The following is a 20,668-nucleotide window of genomic DNA, read 5'->3' as shown; positions in this document are numbered from 1 at the left end:
TTTCAATAGGTGGGGAAACAGGAAGAAGCTGTTGGACAAACACCATCAGGAAGGTATAATGTGATCTGAAAAGAATAGAAGGAAGGCTGGATCCAGATTTGGGGGCAAGAAGACTTTGAATGGATCCTCACATGCTGCGATATCCTCCTTCCCCCAATTCTATTTAAGTTTTGGATAGCACAGAGGAGACCCCATTCAAATTCCTGTTCAGCCAGGAAGCTTATCTGATAATTGCTCAAATGGTAACATTTCCTCTCATGTGACTGAAGAGTAATTCACATGTTTTTATCATCAATTTTATATCACCTCTCAGCTGATTGTTTGAATTGATCCCATTGAAAAGCATTCTGTTGACTATGGACAACATGGAAGTTCTGTCAGTGACACTTTCACAGTGATGCACACATGCAAGCCATCACTAGATGCTACACTCAGTGATGGCTGAACATTGTTTTCGGAATTGGGAATGTGTCTTCCAGTATGGCCGCTGCATTAGACACAACTTGAGAAACTCCCTACTGTCATGTTTGAGTGTTCAGTGTTCTCACTAGTGACACTTTATATCTCAAAGCCAATGTAATATAATACAATGATCAGAGTATTATACCAGGACTGGGGAGAGCTGAATGCACAGCTCACTCAGGGACCTTGGGCCAGTCACTCTTCCTTGTAACTTAATCTGCCTCCCAGCCTGCCAAATGGGGAAAAGCAGAGAAAGGGAGAATGGTGTATTGTCTCTGAGCTCCTTGGATGAAAGCGGGGATTTTTAAAAGTGATGATTGATATCCTGAGCATTGTGACTAGCCACTTCAGATGTGATGGATTGTACATCTTGATCTATCATCTGTGAGGTGTCCCTGTTTTGCCCGCAAGTATTAATTTGCTTCTTTGCTGTCTTCAGCTGTTGAGAGGATGGGCAGGTGGTCCCCATATCAGTGCCTCCACACTTCTCTAAGGAACCAGTCCTTATCAGGCTTCTCTTCAGGGGCTACCAAACATATCATAAATTTTACTCATTGGCTGCCATCTCATTCCATCTGTCACATGAATCCTATTTTGAAGTTGGGAGGGAAACGAAAGCTTTTGCTCAGTCTGACAGATGCACAGGAGAGTTTTGATCTGCTCCATGTGCAGAAAGGAAGCTGTCAAAACTCTTAGGTTTTATTGCTGGCATTATCATAAACATCGCCCTATGCCTCTTATCAGGTCACTGGGATGCTCTCCCTGTCGTGTTGTTTTTCAGGATGAGCTGACAGCTCAGGATCCATGCTGTGATATCAGCCATAGAATTAAAATATCTAAAAGAAGGCGGCTTTTTGCATTTGGAAATCAATGCGTTTGGGACCATTTTTGGTCTATGCTTTGATGGGTGAGGGCTGCTGCTTCTGATGAGATAGTTTGATCCCTGAATAGGACACTGATATTCAGAATAAAGTGTGCATGCTGCCTCAAGTGTACAGCACTCAGTGTGGGTTTCTCCCTTTTAAGGACATGTGAGCTGGATGCCTGGATTTTTCCATTACCAATGACATGTATTTGAAAGGGAAATTTGTCATCCAAAAAACATATATGCATGTCACATCCATGTGATATATATCATTTGAGGGCAAATGAAGTCATTTCTGACTAAAGAGCATCAAAGTAGTAAGCCATTTACCAACCCACTCAAATAACCTATCAACTGACTCTTGCCAAGGGTCAGGAGGTCAAATATCGTAGGAATCCTCAATCTTCCCACAGAAGGCCCAGCAGCTTCCCACATGATTGGCTTTGTATTTACACTGGGAACACAGGAAATGCTCAGGAAAACCCTGTAATGAGAAGATTCCATGTAGACAGAGCAGGCAGGTGAGTGAATTGTGACTGGGGTTCTTAACTGCCGTTGCTTCTTGCTCTTCTGCTTGAGAAAATGAGCTGCTCACTCAGTAGCCCTCCCCATGGTTGGTGACTGCTTCTCTAAGCAGCCATCACTGCTTGCTCAAGCAGGTGACTGAACAATGGAACAGCTGCTGTTGCTGGATACTGACTCTCTGGCAGAGGAGGATGAGGGGAAGAAGAGGAGTCGCTCTAGTGGTTTCAGCATGCAAATCAAGGGAGAAAGTAGGGATGGGCAGACCTGATCATTCAAGCGGACAAACAGAACCACTGCCACCATCCACACAGTCATCACTCTTTCATAATGGTGGGCCCTCTGAAGGCCACAGAGCCTCATCAATCCCTAAGAAGATATACCAGCTAGTGACGTTTGTGGCAGCTTTTGTGCTACAGTTGATGAGGCACTTGTGTTCTTGGAATAAACAATCCAAATACAGATTGACACAGACTCTTCCTCCTCCCCACCAAATTTGTTATGTGTCAGGTTTGCTGAATCAGTGCACCTGTCGCTTATAAACAAAGCCGTCTGGAAACACCCTACCATGTATAACAGGTTCTAAAAATACCACAGTGGTGCTCTTCTATGATATCTGCACCCATCCTTAGAAAAAGAGGGCAAAGGCAGTCAGAGAGAATAAATGTAATAGGGTATCTTATTGCCACCCCAAACAAGTCCAGTGTAGGGAAAAGTACAGCTCTACAGTTCCTTCTTTCTCTGTGTAAGTATAATCTGATTTCCACAAGAAATCTGGCCCCGTATAGCCTGCAAGGCAAAAGTTCTGCCATCTTTTAGCTTTGTTGATTATGTCTGAAAGAGCCATCTAAGCAACCCCTCAATCCTTTTTTGTGCTGTGAAAACCCAAAATGAGCTGCCAGGTTTTCTGTTTTTCTTTGACTTCTTTCTTGAGGAAAGGGAGGAGACATCCCCTGCAGGATCCTTATTTCCCTTCCAGCCCAACATTCTTTCTCTTGGATGATTTTGCTAGTCATGTTTATATTTATCTGAAGCATTGTGGTGCCAGTCCTATGCTAGAAAGCAGGCATTCATTTTTGTAGAAGAAATGAACTACTCTTGATTGCATTTCTTATTGGAGCTTAGTCATTTGTGATGTTTCCAAAATGCAACGAGATACAATCCATTACCACATTGCATATTCTTTTTAAAAGAAAGAGAGAACAGCACATTTGACAAGAGAATGCCTAATTCTACTACGAGATCAGAAGGAAGCTCCCATCTGCCCAACCTTTTATTTAATTAGGCACATAGGAACAGAGATCAGACTGGGATATTTTCTTTGTTGTTTTTTTTTTGTTTTGTTTAAACTGCCAGATGAAACTATATGGCTCACAGATTCATCTTTTGCCTAAAATTCTGGAAGAGACTGAAAAGGCTACAAGATTCTCCCTTTGAAAAAGACAGTCACGCATGGTTGTCCATGTGTAACAATCTGAGCTGCCTCCTGTTTTTAAAGATTGTGCTTTCTCATACATTGCATGGGCAGCTGATCTCACAGCTGTCCAAAGCAACTCTTCTGGTCCTCTGTCATTTGAACAAAAAGGCAACCACATAGCACACAACTTATATTGGATTCTTTCTTCAAATAAGTAGCTGCCTTATATACCAATGGCCTGTTTTCATGACCACTTCAGTGCATTATGACTGTGGAAAAAAATGCCCAAGTCAATTCCTAAGAAGTGCTCCTGGTCCATGGAGAAGGGTTCATGTGCACATTCAAGATATTGGTTTTGATAATGATTTACATTTGGGATATTTTGTAGTGGCTTTCTTGAATCCTGGGCTTCATGGTGGGTGTGCATGACCTGCTTACCACAGTCTAGGGGACAACACAAGGAAAGCAGGTTGGTTATGGCCAATGGACAGACCATGACAATAGCCTTGAATCATAGCCCTTATGAGCAGAGCCAGAGACCAACTGCAGCTTCCAAATACTGAATTATTGCTCCTCTATAGGATTGGAAGGGGGGGATGGAAGGAACTTGCGCCGTATGTTTTTACTTTAACTTGATAAAATCATATATTGCAAACTGTCCTGTAGAATGAGGTGGTTTATAATTAAAACTATATAAAAATCACATAAGCCTACACAAACACTGTATAAACTCATAGCAGATTAGTTTTAAAAAATCCCCACAGTATAAAATTAATAAAACCGAACAGCTGAATATGAAAAATTAATTTCAAACAATGCCCATAAAGTTCCATAAAAACAGTAACATAATCCCAAGGGGGAAAATAACAGCACACCAATTTCAGAGCATTCATAGTAAACAGTAGCTAAAACAGAAAAAGAAAGAAAGAGACCTCACTCCCCAGTTTACAAAGAATTTGGGTAAATAGGAAAGCTTTTAACTGGCATTAAATCCAAAGCCAGATAAAGAGGTAGGGAAAATGTATTCCACAGATTTTAAATTTTATACCATTTTTTCTCTTTAATTAGAAAGAGAAATCACATCACTTTTTTCCTTCTCTCTGTTATCCCAACAGCAACAACCTTGAGAGATAGGTTTGGCTGAGAGCTTGTAATGGTCACCCAGTGTGCTCCCACTTGCTTAACATTATATGGGAAATAGGGATTTGAACTTTGTGGATCTAGATGGACTACATGGACTACATTCCATGTAGTCCATGGACTACATTCCCCAGAAGCCCCTGCCAGCATTCGCTGGCAGGGGCTTCTGGGAATTGTAGTCCATGGACATCTGGAGGGCCGCAGTTTGACTACCCCTGATCTAGATCAACCTTTTGCAATCTTTTTACTATGGAGGAACACCTGAAATGTTTTTCAGGCTTCAAGGAACCCTGGAAGCAATAACATGCCCCTTCAGAGAAGTGGGCACAGAGAAGTGGGCACAGTCAGCCCATCAATCAATTGATCATTTAACATTTCCATTGTGGAGAAAGAGACAAGGCATCTAGAGCAAGTGAGCTCTAGTGATGTCTAATGGCATCAGGGACCATCTGAACTTCTGGGAAAAGCCAAATAACCCCTGGAAAGTTCTCATATAACCTCAGGGTTCCCATCATTGAAAAGACCCTGTCCTTAGTGATAACTGCCAATACATCCAGCCCATATGCCAACAGCTGCAATGGTTACCAGTTGAATCCTGGATCAAGCTTAAGGTCTTGGCTTCCTCCCGCGGAAGCCTCTTCTGGATGTTTAGCCGAAAATTCTTTTGAATTAATTTCAACCCATTGGTTCTGGTCATACTCTCTGGGGCAACAGAAAACAACAGAAAACAACAGAAAACAACTACATTCAAGTATTTGGAGATGGTTATCATATCACCTCCTAGCCGTCTTCCTCCAGGGCCTGCAAAATGGAGCTCTTTCACCAGTCATTTGATTGAGGCCAGAGACAACATCTATTGGCCCTAGAACCCCCTCCCATTCAGATATGCCTACACCACGGGGTTCAATTGAAATATTACCTGTAATTAATAGAATGTTCAACTGTTACTTTATTATGGATAATATTGATGCCTCATTGTTGATAATACAGTTACCTAGCTATATTGTATACTATTATTATGTTCTCAGTAAACCACCTTGAGCCACAAGAAGGATGGTATATAAATGCAATGAATAAATAATAAAATAGTGATGGCAGACAGATGGTAATCTCAGGACACAGGCAGGCTCAAATGGGTGCAGGCACAAAAAAAGTTGCAGTCTAAGCAAACATACAGGGTATAAATTTTAAAATCTGATGTCAACCTCACTACAGAAAGAAACACAGACCAACAAAGAACTTCACAACGCATCAAACGCTGAAGAAGTAAAGAAGAAATTGGCAAGATGTGTTTTAACAAATAAGGCACTAACCTAAGAAGTATGTAAATATATGCTTTCAGGTTGTTTATTCTGTTTCCTTTTAAATCAGGTTGGACCCAGCAGGTATTTTGGCATAGTTTTGTTTTGTTTCATTTGAGAAAAGAATGCCAGGAAAACAAAGTACTAAGATGTGCCTTTATCAGTTTCCCATTGAGACTATCCACAAAAGTATCTTACTGAGCCATCTTTCAGTGCTGGGTCTGGAACACACTGTATTACAATAGATCAAGTTCTCTCTGGTAGGTTAGTCTAAAAAAATGGGGCTGGGAGCCCCATGGCTGTTGACCTGTGGGGTTCTGCAGGGTTTGATCTTATGCCCCATGCTATTTAATATTTATGTGAAGCTGCTGGAAGAGGTCATCAGCCAATAAGTGGATGATACCCAGTTCTACCCTCCCTTTCCACTTAATTCCAAGGATACTGTTGACGTTGTGAATTGGATGAGGGTGAATAAGCCACCTGACAAGATGTTCTCTGGGTCAGAGTCCTGAGATTTCTCCTATCCTGGATAGGGTTAATTTGTTGTTGTTGTTAGGTGCGAAGTCGTATCCAACCCATCGCGACCCCATGGACAATGATCCTCCAGGCCTTCCTATCCTCTACCATTCCCCGGAGTCCATTTAAGTTTGCACCTATTGCTTCAGTGACTCCATACAGCCACCTCATTCTCTGTCATCCCCTTCTTCTTTTCCCTCAATTGCTCCCAGCATTAGGCTCTTCTCCAGGGAGTCCTTCCTTCTCATGAGGTAGCCAAAGTCTCCTTGAAAAGCCAAGTTCACACCTTAGGAGTGCTGCTTGACATAGTGGTCACCTTAGAAAACCAGGTGGTTACTGTGGCCATTTGCCCAGCGTTGGAACATCAATTGTATCAATTCCTGAGTCAGATCTAGCTAGAGTGATCCATGCCTTAGTCACATCTAGACTGGACTATTGCAATGCACTATACTTGGGGCTACCTATGAAGAGTGTTTGAAGGCTGTAGACTGTTAGTCAAAACCAGTTTCCAGGATCATGTGATCCTGGTCAGTTGGATGTAGTCACAGCAATCCGTGCCTTAATTACTCCTAGACTGGACTGTTGCAATGCATTGTACTTGGGATTACTCTTGAAGAGGCTCAGTTAGTACACAACACTGTGTCTAGACTGCTGCTTGGGACTAGTTATAAAGATCATGTGACTCCAATATTACAACAATTACACCAGGCTTTCAAACAGCTCCTTGGCCCAATTCAAGTGGTTGTTTTTAACCATGGCTTGGGACCAGGCTGACGAAGTTTCTTCTTCCATACATTTCTGCCCAGGAATTGTTAGAATAATAGAATCATAGAATTGGAAGGGACCTCCAGGGTCATCTAGTCCAATCTCCAGCAGAATGCAGGAAATGGCCACAAGAGTCAAACACCTGCACAATTCCTTCTGTCCAGCCATTTACAATCTGCCTAAATTCACAGAATTAGCATTTCTGTCAGATGGTTATCTAGCCTCTGCTTAAAAACTTCCAAGTTCATCTTGTAAGATAAAATAAACTAAAAGAGAATTACTTTCCATAGGCACTCAGTGAGTTCCAATTTGAACACAGAGCTTTACGCCCACTCCAAGCTGGCAAGATTGTTCCACTGGAGGAGATCATGGTCTTCGCACAGCTGTCCCCAACCCATGGATCAGTTGGGACTGAGGACTGGGGACTCCTCCTCGTCCTCCTCCCCAGCTGCTGCCTCGGGGACTGCCCTGCCACTCTGCTGCCAGCTCACCTTTGGTGCTCTCCGACGGCCGCCATGGCTGGGGCTCCCCCTCAGCCTGGCACTGCGCAGCTGCTGCTGGCAGCACCCTCAAGTGGGCGGCAAAAAGTCAGGGGCGCTGGCAGGAAAGCAAGCAGAGCAGGGGCTCAGGCGGCAGTGTCCCTCAGCAAAAGACTACCCCCCACCTGGGCCTCAGTAAAATTGTCAAAAAAATGTATCGACAATTTTACTGAGTAAAACTTTTTACAGTGGCCCCAGTGATAAAAAGGTTGGGGACCACTGTTCTAGATCATTGGATCACAGGCAAGGGTGCCACAGGCAAGAACACAAAGTCACAATCAGCCTGAGATGTCACATCATAATTCAAGGGCCAGAAGCACTGTTAAAAGCAGGTAAGGTCAAGTTTCCTAGAAGTTAATAGGCAGGGCCTTAGGCCTGGCCTGTCCATGATCAAACAAGCTGTCCAGACAAAAGTGGACGTCTAAAAGTCAAGGGTTCATAGAATCTGAGTTATCATGCAATGAAATGCCTGAAAACAGAATGCAGATTGAAGTCCATCTGGTCCTGAGCTGTATGTTCCAGATCATACCTGACTTTTAGACTTGAGTTACAAATGGACCTGTGTTACAAACTTTAAAACTGGTAGAAGACCTAGTTCAAATCCCTCTCTAGCATCTTAAAATATGACGCACTACATTGTAGTCATGTCAAGACAAAGAGAGAGTTAAAGGGCTTCAATCAACTGTATCATCTACAATTATGCCCAGCAGTGGGGGCAGAAATATATAATATTTTCACCTTCAATCAAACCCAAAATGATTGCTGTGTTAGTATGAGGGAAAGGTCAGTATTGTCACAGTGATGTGGCCCACTCATTAATGAAATATTGCCAGACACCCCACCCATCCTTTAATATGGTTAAATCTATTTGACTGTAGGTTCATTCTTCATATAGCCATAACAGCCAGTTGAATCCAGTCTTCAGTTTTAAGTGATTAGAAGGGGGAAAAGACAAGACTCAGATGACAAGCAGTTGCTATATCCAAGGCTATATAGCCTTGAGCATACCCATTTCGAAACAAGTTCCATGGAGATCAGATACATGACTCTTTTAGCCTTGGGCAGTCTGCACCAATCAAAGCTAGAAGCCACAGTTGTGAACTGGTATCCAAAGTGAAATTGTGCTAACTTCATTATGGGGGATTGACATGCACATGGCTGGCTTAGCCCATGGCAGGACAGCTGAAAAGCAGAACATGTTGACTATGGCAAAATGAATTTGATTAGAAATATAGTAGCACTCATGCCAGAACAGGACTGTATGTATGTATTTTAGTTATGTTTTAAACTCATTTTTACAGGTCTATTTTTACTTGTTAGCCAGTTCAGTGGCACAGATGGCCTGAACAGTGGGATATAAATCTTCTAAGTAAATAAATATTTTCTATGTTTCCTCCCCCTCAAATGAGTATCCTGCTAATTAACGCAATGGGGTCTTTTATCAGTTTACAATATGCAATGCAGTATTACGATCTTAAAGGAATTATCTTCAAAACTAGAGGCAAAGCCCATTGTATGTGGGAATACAATGGGCGCTAGCCTTTTCCTGGAGGGGAATGCTTTACTAATGGAATTGCTTACCCGGGGATGCTTGAGTAAGCGAATTGATCGGCTAGGCAGACGAAACCTCCAGCGATTCATCAGCTAAGGCGCCTCTAATTCAGGCGCTCCATATTCTGGGGGTAGGCGCCGCGTGCAGGCTCTGCTGCCCTCCGGAGCTGAGCGCAGCCACATGGAGCTCACCGTGGCAGGAAGCGTAGTCGTTCTTTGAGGGCTGAGGCAACCCCTCTTGGCGTCCCCGGAAAGCCCCGTAGCTGCCCTCGTCTTGCAGGGAGCGGCCTAGAAGCTCCCGCGGACAGCCGGAGATCCGTTGGCTATGAAGCGAGCAGTTACCACGGCAACCTCGCCACCCTATCCCCTCTTCCCCCTCTTTCCAGGCGTGGAAAGTAACGTGCGTCCCTTCAACTTCCATCGCCCGGCGGATTCGAAAAGTAGGCGGACAACATGAAAAGCGACGGTGTGAGGCATCCTCGCCGCTCTGTCTCTCACAGCGTCTGACCCCGGTGGGAATCCAAGATGGCGGCCCGGCATTTCCCCCCAGAATGAGGCTGCGCACCAACACCAGTTCGCTAGCTCTGGGCGAACCCGGAAATACGTGTTTGCTGCGGGTTGAGCAGCTGGGGCGGGCGCTCTTCGGATAGCGTGCTCTGATCCGCCGTGGGTGACCATGCGGGCAGCCGGCGAGCTGCAGGGGAAGTTCCAGAAGCTTGCGCAGGAATATTGTAAGATTATCGGCTGACGCCGATCGCGCAGCTTTGCTTCCCGCGGGGAGTTTTCCGCCTCCATGGTGAAGGACCCTTCTTGGGGCAGTTTCCTCTCCTACGGAAGGGCCGCGGGGTCAGGTCTCAGCAAGCCGCTGAGCAGCAACAGTGCGTCAGGACCCAGCAGCTCCGCGCGACTGCCGGGGGTTCCCTCGGGCAGCGGCCTGATGCGGCAAGAGGCACTTCGCGCCTCTCGCCGCGTCAGGCCGGGAGCAACTGCGAGCCGCGCTGTGCGCGGCTCGCAGTTGCTGCGGCTGGGAATCAGAGGGACCAATCGGCAGGCGCTTTGCACCTGCCGATTGGTCCCTCCGATTGTCTGTCATGAGGAAGGGTCCAATCCGGAGCCTTCCTCATCCCGGACACAGCCCGCCCCAGGAGGGCTTACTGTTTTATTTAGTCCGTGGCGCCCATGGCACCACGGGCAGTGTACAGATGGCGCCCATGGCGCCACGGGCGGTGTACAGATGTTGCATTGCTCCGTATTTCCAAGTGAACTAAATGGCCTGTGATTCCCCCCCCCACACACACACACACAACTGGCTAAGATTTTTAAGGAAAAATCCCAGCCAGTGAGGGGGAGGCAGCGGAATCACAGGCGCATTTACTTCACTTGGAAATATTGAGCAACGGGTCATTCCCCTAAAAATAATACTTTGGAGCTCATCTGGATGACAGTGAATTGTTTATTTAATGAGATCTTTCAACAGAAGCACAAGGGAGTGACTCGTTTATAAAACAGTGATCTGTAAGATACTACACAGTATTAGAACAACATTCTTCAGTGTTTGCAGGCTTGGAACTCATGTTTAATCCCTAGTCAGCAATATGGGACCCATGGAACTGCAAACCTATGGCAAGATGTCTATATCTCAGTCATGTGACAGGAAGTCATGTGGCATCACAGCCAGCTGCAAACTTTTTAAACAATGAGACTGAGGAAAACATTTCCTTGCATGAGTTGTTTGAAGTTCATCAACCAGTCTGGCATGCATCCATTTCTCTCTCAATTTCTTTTTCTGTGTGCCATTCCTCACCCCTTTCCAACCTAGGACCTCCATGTTCAGGAAATGTATGTGTTTAAATGCCAGGGTTAACTTTATAGGGTGTCTGTTGCCTCTAATCCCTGCGGATGGATTCCATCAAGCCTCTTACTTTAATCTTATAAAAGGTACAGGGCATGTAGTTTTCCTCTCCTCATTTTACAGAGGGATTTAAAAATATGATCCCACAGCTTTCTTTGCATCTTTAAGTATGGTTCTGAATTATTAAAATGTGTAGGAAGAAAGGAATGCAGTTTTTTAATGCTGAGTGGATGGCATCCTATGCATGGCCAGAAGTCTTTTTCTTCCAGAACTCAGCCCATGCTGAAAACAAACTCTTAGGCTAACGCTTAGTGAGATCTTTGCACAAAATAAGTGACCGGAAAAGACAAATTCTTGAAGGGTGGCCAAGTTATCCAGTTGTGGTAAAACCACAAGATGAATCTTGTGCCACAATTAAAAGAAAACACATATTGTAATTCAAGCTTTCACAATTAGAATCTGTTTCATCCGATGCAGGAAATGACCTCTCAGTCAGCAGATATCAGTACACACATGGGGAAAATGTTCATGAGGAAGAAAAGCAGTTGTAATTCCTATTAAAATGCATACTATGGAGCTCTGAAGCTCACTTGCAATAAAACAGAAAACTGGGGATAAGTCCCAGTGAATAAAATGGGACCTGCTCAGGCTTACTTGCAAGCTGCTCCGAGACCACTTGGAGAGGGGCATCCTATAAACCTAAGATAAATAAATAAATTTGTTACCCTTTGATCTGCTCAGGATCTGTACTTTCAACACTATCAGAGTCACAGATACAGTCACTCTGGAATCTATTTCAGTTATCCAGTCTTCTCCTGCTCCTCTGCTTTCTTGCTCCCTCTTTCAGGAGACAGCAGCAGGAGAGAATGCAATGGGAAGAAAGTGCTGGAACTAGCTGAGTTTTAGGCTCCAAGGACCAGAATGACTTCCTAAACTGTGTGTGGTGCAGAAGCCGGTGGTGCCCTTGAAAGCCAGCTTGGTGTAGTGGTTAAGAGCAGCGGCCTCTAAATTGAAGAAGAACCGAGGTTGATTCCCCACTCCTCCACATGCAGCCAGCTGGTTAACCTTGGGCCAGTCATGGTTCTCTCAGACCTCTCTTAGCCTCACCTACTTCACAGAGTATCTGTTGTGGGGAGAGGAAGGTTAGGTAATTGTAAGGTGCTTGGAAACTCCTTTGGATTGTAAAAAGCGGGGTACATAAAAAGCAGTTCTGTTGCTTCTTAGCAGGTGCCTTTACTTTGTATTTGTGTGTGCTAACAGGTCTTGCCATAGAGCAGGTAAAAATGGCAGCTCTGCAAGGGCTTGTGACCTAATGTCACAATGATTTACTAGCAACAAGTACCAGAAAACAGAAAATGTTCAACTGTATACAATGTTGAAAATATAAATTTCAATAAAACTGTGAACATCAGAAGCATCTTACACTATTCTTGTTGACTGCATTATGTTTCTATGATTCAGTTGCCAACCTCCAGGTGGTAGCTGGAGATCCTTTCACTATTACAACTGATCTCCAGGTGACAGAGATCAGTACTCCTGGAGAAAATGGCCATTTTGGGAGGTAGATCCCATTGAAATCCCTCCCCTCCTCAGCCTCTACTCCCACTATCTCTCCTAACCTAGCCAACAGAGGTATTGACTTTAACTTTCCCTTTACTACTCATAGCATAATACCCTTTTGTGCATGCCATGTTAGCCACAGTAATGGCTGTGGTATTTTATTTTTTATATATTCCTGACAAGAATGATCAAACACTGATATATTATCATCAGTTTTATTAATGCCCATGTATATGAGGTAAAAAATTGAAGCTGGACATTTCCAAATTGTATTTGGTAGAGGCTGCAATGAAGGACATTATATTCCTGTGCAGATGACTATGCTATGGAGATCACCAATGCACAGAGGATGAATGTGCATGACCACACTGAATGCCTTTGCACCAAGTCTCTACACGTTGACCATGTCTTCTGTCCAGCCTGGAGCCTATGGAGGTGTGGAAGTTCTGAGCAAAAGATACAGTCAACATGTATACGTAGTAGTAAAACTCTTTCATGCTTTGATTATCCCCCATATGTTTTGATGATCTGACTATATTATTCTTTTGTAAAAAGGAAAAAAAAAAAGAACAGCTAGCCAGCTTGGTGTAGTGGTTAGGAACATGGACTTCTAATCTGGTGAGCCAGGTTTGATTCCACGCTCCTCTTCCACATGCAGCCAGCTGGGTGACCTTGGGCTCACCACAGCACTGATAAGGCTGTTCTGACAGAGCAGTGATATCAGGGCTCCCTCAGCCTCACCTACCTCACAGGGTGCCTGTTGTGGGGAGAGGGAAAGGAAGGCAAATGTAAGCCGCTTTGAGACTCTTTCGAATAGAGAAAAGCGGCATATAAGAACCAACTCTTCTCCTTTTCCTTCTTTTAAACCCTGAAACAGATTAATAGAAACAGGACCAAAGGGAGTATTGTGATAGCATTTCTACTGACTGCTGAGTAGGTTCCTCCCAATCCCCTGCCCTCCCCTTCTTGTTTTGGCCCACTTGCAATACATGAGAAAAAGGTATCTCCAATCTGCTCTTCTTTTTTCCAAAATAAACCACAGGCTTTACAATACAGAGGAATTTAATAAAATAGCTCCAAGTGACAAAGTTTTTCTGTTGCCAGTTTCTTAATTAAATTGCCTAATGCTGTTTGCAATCACAGCACAAATTCCGGTGTTTAAAGACCATGGTGTTGCCATGGTGCTAACCCAGTGGATGGGCTGCATCTGTGACAAAGCATACAGATTAGACAGGCCTGTACTGCTGTAAGAGATTTGGTTACCATTTTTGGAAAGGGAGATCAGGCTTCACTGATTGTATAGCCTAGCAATACCTTGACTGTGGGGAAGAAAAAGAAGAGAAGGGTTTTATAACCTGCTTTTCTCTGCCTTACGGGGACTCGAGGCAGTCTACAATCTCCAATTTACAATCTTCTTCCCCTCCACAACAGAGACTGTGAGGTAGGTGAGGCTAAGAGAGCTGAGAAGGAAAATAGTTTGGCTGCTTCACGTTGGATGAGCTGCAGTTTCTGGTTAGTTTTCAAAGGCAGCCAATGTAATCAGGACATGGATTTCCACCCAGGTCATGCTTTTTAAGGAATGGCCATATTAGCTGAAGCACATTATTTCAAACACCCTAATGATTGCTCCCAGCAGTTTCGTGTAGATGTTGAGCAGCATGGGAAACAAGATGGAATCATGCAGGACACTTCAGCATAAATGCCATGTTACTAAGAAGCAATTCCCTAGAACAAATAAGAATGGATCCATTGAAACAGGGTGTACCCTTCACCCAGACCAGCCAGCCTCTCCAGAAGGATATCATAGTTGATGGTACTGAAAACTCCCTGAAGGTCTGAGGAAATCAACAGGGGTACACACCCTCTATCTCTCTCCTGGCAAAGGACCATTTCCACCCCAAAGCCAGACCTGAATCCAGATTGCAATTGATCTAGATAATCCATTTCTCCAATACACCCTAAAGCAGCCACTACCTACATGAACTAACAGGTGGTAGCTGTTTAGGTCAGAGTCAGAGTACCTTTATTGGCATAAGGTCATTTAGAAAGCTTCCTTAAAATAAATTATATTGCAATAGATATTTCACTAACTTGCCACCCAGTCCTATGCATATTAACCCAGAAGTAAAATCCAAGTAAATATGCAAAGGATTTTATGTGCCTTTCTTCTAAGTAACTAATCTTATGCTTATGTGGCAGTCAGCTCTACTGAATGCAATATAGGACTGGATTGTTAGATTAAGGCTCAGTTCAGATCACTTACACACAGGTTGTTTGCCCTGACTTGGATGCTGTTTTCTCTCTTCCCTACAGCACTGTAATGCTTCCATGTACCTCCCAAGGTTTTCCCAAGATCTTTCTCAAATCTGCTTTTTTGAAATGTTTTGAGGAACACTGCAGCAAAGCCAGGGTCCACTGGGATCACCAGATCACCTGCTATAGCAGGATACCTTTTACCCCCAGTCTCTGGTTTCCTGCTTCTTCTTGGTGCAGGAGCAGGAAAAAAAATGTGAGTGCAAGTGTAAAACCCCAGAGATTTGGGAGATAGAGCATTGAGGGGGGTCACATAATGTCACTTCCAGTTACACCACCGACTGTGTCATTGCAGTATCACACAATAACATGCAACAGCTAACCCCATCCCCTGTAAAGCTCCTGGAGATAATCCTATGTGACACCCATATGGAAAGGGAAATCTAGATCTTCCTGGCCTCTTCCACCCTGGGAGTCATTGTCCCTGGCCACTTCTCTCCCGTTTACCAGGGGGCTGGGTCTTTTTTCAATCAGCAGCTGGATATCATTGTATTATTATAACAGTGGGTTTATCAGGTTCTCTAAACTCCCAGCTTACATTTTTTTAAGTCTATAGGTTGTTTTGCTGAAGAGATATATGCATCATATCTCTGCTGTGATGAAACAGGTGGAAGTCAACTTTAAAAAAAACCCAATAAAGTGAAAGCTGGGAATTCAGAGAACCTGTCAGATAATTCTTATAATATTACAGTGATAACACTATTCAGTTGCCCCAAAAACACCTCTACAAAGCCCCTGGTGGTACAAAATGGGGGGGGGCTGCTGCTGGGGGATGAGACAGGGAAATGGAGGGAGAGCCTGCCCTGTGAAAGCTCCCTTGCTGCTAGGCTGTGGCCATAGTCCCAGAAGCAACAGGGCAAGTGAACGAGCCCTTCTCTTATAGAAAATACCATAATGCAAAAAATGACAATTTAACTGTGATTTGTATGACCATCCATGTAGAGACTGACACCTTATTTTTCTTTCCCTGATCCCCTCCCCATTAAAAATATTTAGCCTGATGAAGAGTTCTGGGGAACTTGCAAGCTTGCCCACTGTTTGTGTAATTTGTATTTGGTCCTAATAAAATATATTACATGGCTTTTCTTTTTGAATTTTGCTTTAGGAGCAACATACAGTCTCTTTTTAGAAAACAGTCATACTGGCCTTTTAATATTAGCTTATATAATGGCTAGGTTATGACATGTGCTGCTTATCTTATGTCCCTTTACTCATTCAGTTCAGAGATGCTCAGTTCCAATTACTCATTTGATTCAGTGATGCTCACTTCCAATTAAGTGTGCATAGGATTGTAGCTATGGGCATCTTTTGTTAAAAATAAGGTCAAGCATAGCTCTGTAACCCCTGCCACTGCCCCCTAGTACAACAGAAAGGTATTCCTGGATATGAGAAGGAAGAACAGAAGGGAAGGGAACCAAATCTCTCCCTCAGGTTGCCAGGCAACAACCATGTTGGAGGGAAAGCTGATTTTTGCTTTCCTCATCATTTAGCATGCAGTAACATACACAAACCAGCCACTCTTGTTATTTATAAACATTGCATGGCATTTAATTTTTGTTTGCATACAGTACAGCAAACAAAGCAACTGGAAATGACAACTTCGATGTCCTTGTGAAAGTGTATAGGTGTTTTCTTAGTGGACAAAGTTCTGAAATCACTTATTCTAAAGTGGTTCCATGAATTCCAGAATCTACTCCAGAATATGTAGTTTGGGGATTGTAGCCATACCATTCTATGGGAACCCTTTCTGCTCAATAGAAGGAATGCGACAAGTGTCTGCGTAGACATGTTCAACAGTCGCAACATACCAAGTTTGGCTCTGATAATCAAACATGAGCTGATCCTATTTGGATCAGCATCAATAACTCGAATGCTGGCTGGCTGGCTTGCTTGTTTGTTTTAGCAAAATAGCTCAAAGGTCAAAACGCTGCCGATCCAAACAATCAGCCATTAACGTTGCTAGCAGCTATTTATAAACGCTTTGAACTGGAGAAGCTTTTAAAACACCCCATTTATTTACAAGTGATGTATATGAGTTGTGCCTGATTTCACTGTCCATTTAAACAGGAGCCTGGAAAATGAAACAGTGGCATGTTAAGAATGGGGGAAGGGCAGAATTACATTGGGTTGTGGAGAACATGCATGCGCAAAATGCCAATTGCACTGTACTACTTGTTCGGAAAGGATTTAATGATGAAGCTGAGGCTCTGTGGTGAAGTATCTGCTCTGCATGATGAAGGTCTCAGGCATCCCCTGGCATCCCCAGTTAAAAGCACCTGGTAGTAGGTGATGCAAAATATCTCATCTTCAGATCCTGGACAGCCACTGCCAGTCCCAGTAGATGATTCTGACCTGGACAGACTAATGGCGAGGCTCAGTATGAGGCAGCTTCACATTATCATGTATTACGTTCTTCTCTCTTGGCATTGTTAACTGTATGCTTCTGATCCAGTAAAAGCAGGCCTTTTAGGGCGAAAGCCCTGCCCTGTTCTCTGCACAAAGCAGGATTCTTCTTCAGGCCCACCATTCTTCTACAATTCAAAAGCCACAACTCAAGCTGCCCATGCTACCTACATCTTTGTCTTCCTTTTCTGATAGCTGGGCTAGGGTTGCCAACTTCCAGGTGGGGTCTGGAATTGTAATTGATCTCCAGACTACATATATCAGTTCTCCTAGGGAAATGAACACTTAAGGTGAATAGACTCTGTGGCATCTCATCCTAGTGGAGCTCACTGCCCTTCCTAAACTCCACCCTTCCAGACTCTACTCCCAAATCTTCAGAAATGTCCCAAGATGGTGTTAGCAATCCAAAGCTGGGCACACTACCATTCCTCTGCTGTCTCTTTTGAAAGGGAACTTAAATAAGATGCTCTGAAAGGCAGGAAAATAGGAAGGGCACTTCTTCCATATGAGAAGTACCCGGACCATTATAATAGTGGTACCCTGTAGTTGACATTTTACTATCTCTATTCTCTACATAATACTTAGTTCTGACATCTAGAAAATCACTGTCTGTGTCTACTTTCTGAAATAAGAGGCATCAAGGCTCAAATCTAACTGAAAGTCATGTATTCTGACTTGGAAGTCCTTTCACATTCCAGATGCATGTTGGATTTATGGCAGTTCTTCACCAGGGTAGGATATACACTTTGCACATGTTCAAAGTGCTATCAGGTTTGAGAACTGCATGTGCTCAAACTGAAACCTAGAGAAACCTTGGAACCTTGCCTGGCTTGCAAAATTAAACTCTGAGACAAACTTCACCCACCATTCTAAGAATCTGTGATTGATCAATGTTTCTCTGATAAACCTGACACGCAAAAGATATATTTGTTCTTCAACCTGACATCAAAGGTGTTATTTCCATAAACATATGTTCATGTCAGCATTAACCACAAGTGACTCTTCCAATTTAATTGAGATTTAATAACACAATTATTTTATATTAAGCAAGAGGGTGGTCATTAAGAACATTTATTCAAGATTAACAGGTAGGTAATAGACACTCCAATAATCACAACTATAGAGCAGCTGACCTGGAACATATAGGAATTAATCTGGAGTTAAATCCTCTGCGAGGTTTAAAATTCGCTGTTTAATAACCATCTTTTAAAAAATCAGGTCCAGTTCCACCTTAAATCTCATGAGGTCATAGGCATCCACTTTAAATGCATGTCCTGTCCCAGGGAAAAGGTCATTTGATCTGGTGGTCTTTTCCCCTCTGATGATTCACGTACAGCAGATTCCAAGGCTGCAAAAGGACCTGACTCAAGATGCAAGGGGCAGATTAAATTTTAAAACATTTTCTGAAATAGACATCACGTCCACCAGTGCAGAGTATCGAGTCAGGCCTTATTCTCTTCTAGAAAGATCAGTCATTACATGATATGCAAGAATTAGACAATAATGGTATGACTTTAATTAGATTGCAAGGTTGTTTTGTGGGCTCTGGGGCTTGGAAGCATTTCTCAACTGCATCCCAAGAACACAAGGCAATCCAGTGCACAGTAAGAAAACCCATCATCCTGCCTGCGGTTAGTCAGCACCTGATATTCTGCTGGGTACAAGACCTCTACAACAGATGTATCCTGGATCATTTGCCTGCTATGAAGGATGCCTGAAAATCTCTAATAGATAAAGACTGAGTCAGAAGAAATGGGTCAGCATAGAACTCAGCAGCTCTATGTGTCCTTCTTCGTACAAGAAAACTGAATGGGCTCTGTAATATAAATACATACAACCTATGCTCGTGCTAATAAAGTCACAGCATAAGCCAAGGAGGCATCTCATAGATCTTTCAAAATAAATGGAATTTTAAATTGCAGCACTGACAATCCAGGTTGCTAAAAGATAGAAGACATCCCAACAATTAAGATCACCCTGTGCTAGTTTCTACAGTCATATTCAACAGCCACCAAAGGAAGTTTGTTTCTTCTTAAATACAAGAATATAGAGGGGAGGGGAATCTCTTCTCTTTTGGAGCCAGTGCATTCCAAGAGTGCTTCATTTCCTTAGTGTCCCAGTACTGAGCACTTCTCAGCACAGCTGTTCCCAGGTTATGTCTTCTGACCTCCTACTCACTCCTGCTGCCGCCTAATCTCTGGGGAAGGGAACACAAGCTGCTCTCTTTTGCACTTACAGCTGTCAAGCCTTAATTTGAGAAGAGTTTGGGCTAAAGTTAGCAGCCCATTCTCTGTCCTCTTACAGCCTGCACTCACATGCTGCCTGGCCCTTTTTCTTTCTTTCTTTTTTCCTTTCCTGTCTCATGACTCATTCCTGTTGTTAATTCTTCTAATGCCCTTGTCCTTGTCCATACCCCTTCTGCCCTACCAGAGAACAGAAAGCAACCCCCAGCTATGAGGAACCAAAAAGGCTCCACGAGTTGTCAAGAGTTTCTTCAAAGGCTTAAATAAGGACTAACCCACACCACTCAGCTTTGTTGCACATATTTGATAGACCTTAGTTTTCAGATTCACTGAGATCATTAAAGACCATCTGCTCTTCAGAGATTAAGACAAGGTGACGATGAAGATGGACATCTGCTGTTGAAATGGTCAGGCCAGGAGCCCCTGCAGGCACACCTCAACCCACAGCTACTACCCATAAATGGAGTTAGCAGCCACAATGTCAACATGTAGCAGTTCTGTTCTGTTCACCTGGAAAGGGCAGAAGGCCAGGTTTCTTGTATTCATGCCAGGCCCAGCCCAGTCTAGAAGCTGCATGCAACTTGCCAGTTTTAGGGTGTGATGTTGTACTTTTGTACTCCCTTCAATGCTTGGAGAGGGTTAGTTTACCTAACCATTCTAAATTCTGTGTGGTCCACTAAATCTCAGCATCTACCTATTAGGTTTGTGATACAAGACCTGGAGTCCCTGACATCTAGCAGTCTGAAAAGCCAGCAAGTGTTGTTAGTTAACACAGCAGTCCCCAACCCCGGTCCAGAGACCGGGACCGGTCCATCGATCAGTCGGCACCCGGCCGCAGCTTCTCCTCGTCCTCCTCCCTGGCTGCTGCCTCAGGGGCTGTCCTGCCACTCTGCCGCCGGCTCGCCTTTGGTGCTCTCCATGACTGGGGCTCCCCCTCGGCGTGGCACTGTGCGGTTGCTGCTGGCAGCGCCCCCCAATGGGTGGCAGGAAGTCAGGGGCACCGGCAAGAAAGCAAGTGGAGCAGGGGCTCAGGTGGCGGCGTCCCTCGGCAAAAGACTACCCCCCCCCGGGCCTCAGTAGAATTGTCAAGCGTTAACCGGTCCCCAGTGATAAAAAGGTTGGGGACCACTGAGTTAAGAGGCAGCCAAAGGACATCCAATGTGATTCAGTCTTCTAATGGAGCTCGGAGACCTTGGAGCCCAGGTTCCTTCTGTTCCCA

General features: G+C 44.0%; 1 protein-coding gene and 1 long non-coding RNA gene across 6 annotated transcripts in view; one reads left to right on the top strand and one right to left on the bottom strand.

Moving 5' to 3' along the window:
* LOC143836011 (uncharacterized) overlaps positions 1–20,668 on the bottom strand; it is a 177,806-nt gene that overhangs the window by 60,587 nt on the left and 96,551 nt on the right. The window contains exon 1 of one of the 5 annotated variants that reach the window (XR_013230453.1): positions 9,109–9,632. The exons of the other annotated variants lie outside the window; for them this stretch is intronic. This is a non-coding gene — a long non-coding RNA (uncharacterized LOC143836011). Of the gene's footprint in view, positions 1–9,108; positions 9,633–20,668 lie in introns of those variants that run through there. 5 annotated transcript variants of the gene reach the window in all.
* The window catches only part of LRRN2 (leucine rich repeat neuronal 2), a 178,512-nt gene that overhangs the window by 111,471 nt on the left and 46,373 nt on the right, over positions 1–20,668 (top strand). The window lies entirely within an intron of this gene.

Source organism: Paroedura picta, chromosome 4 (assembly GCF_049243985.1).
Source record: "Paroedura picta isolate Pp20150507F chromosome 4, Ppicta_v3.0, whole genome shotgun sequence".
NCBI lineage: Eukaryota > Metazoa > Chordata > Lepidosauria > Squamata > Gekkonidae > Paroedura > Paroedura picta.
This window is presented reverse-complemented; position numbering and strand designations above follow the sequence as displayed.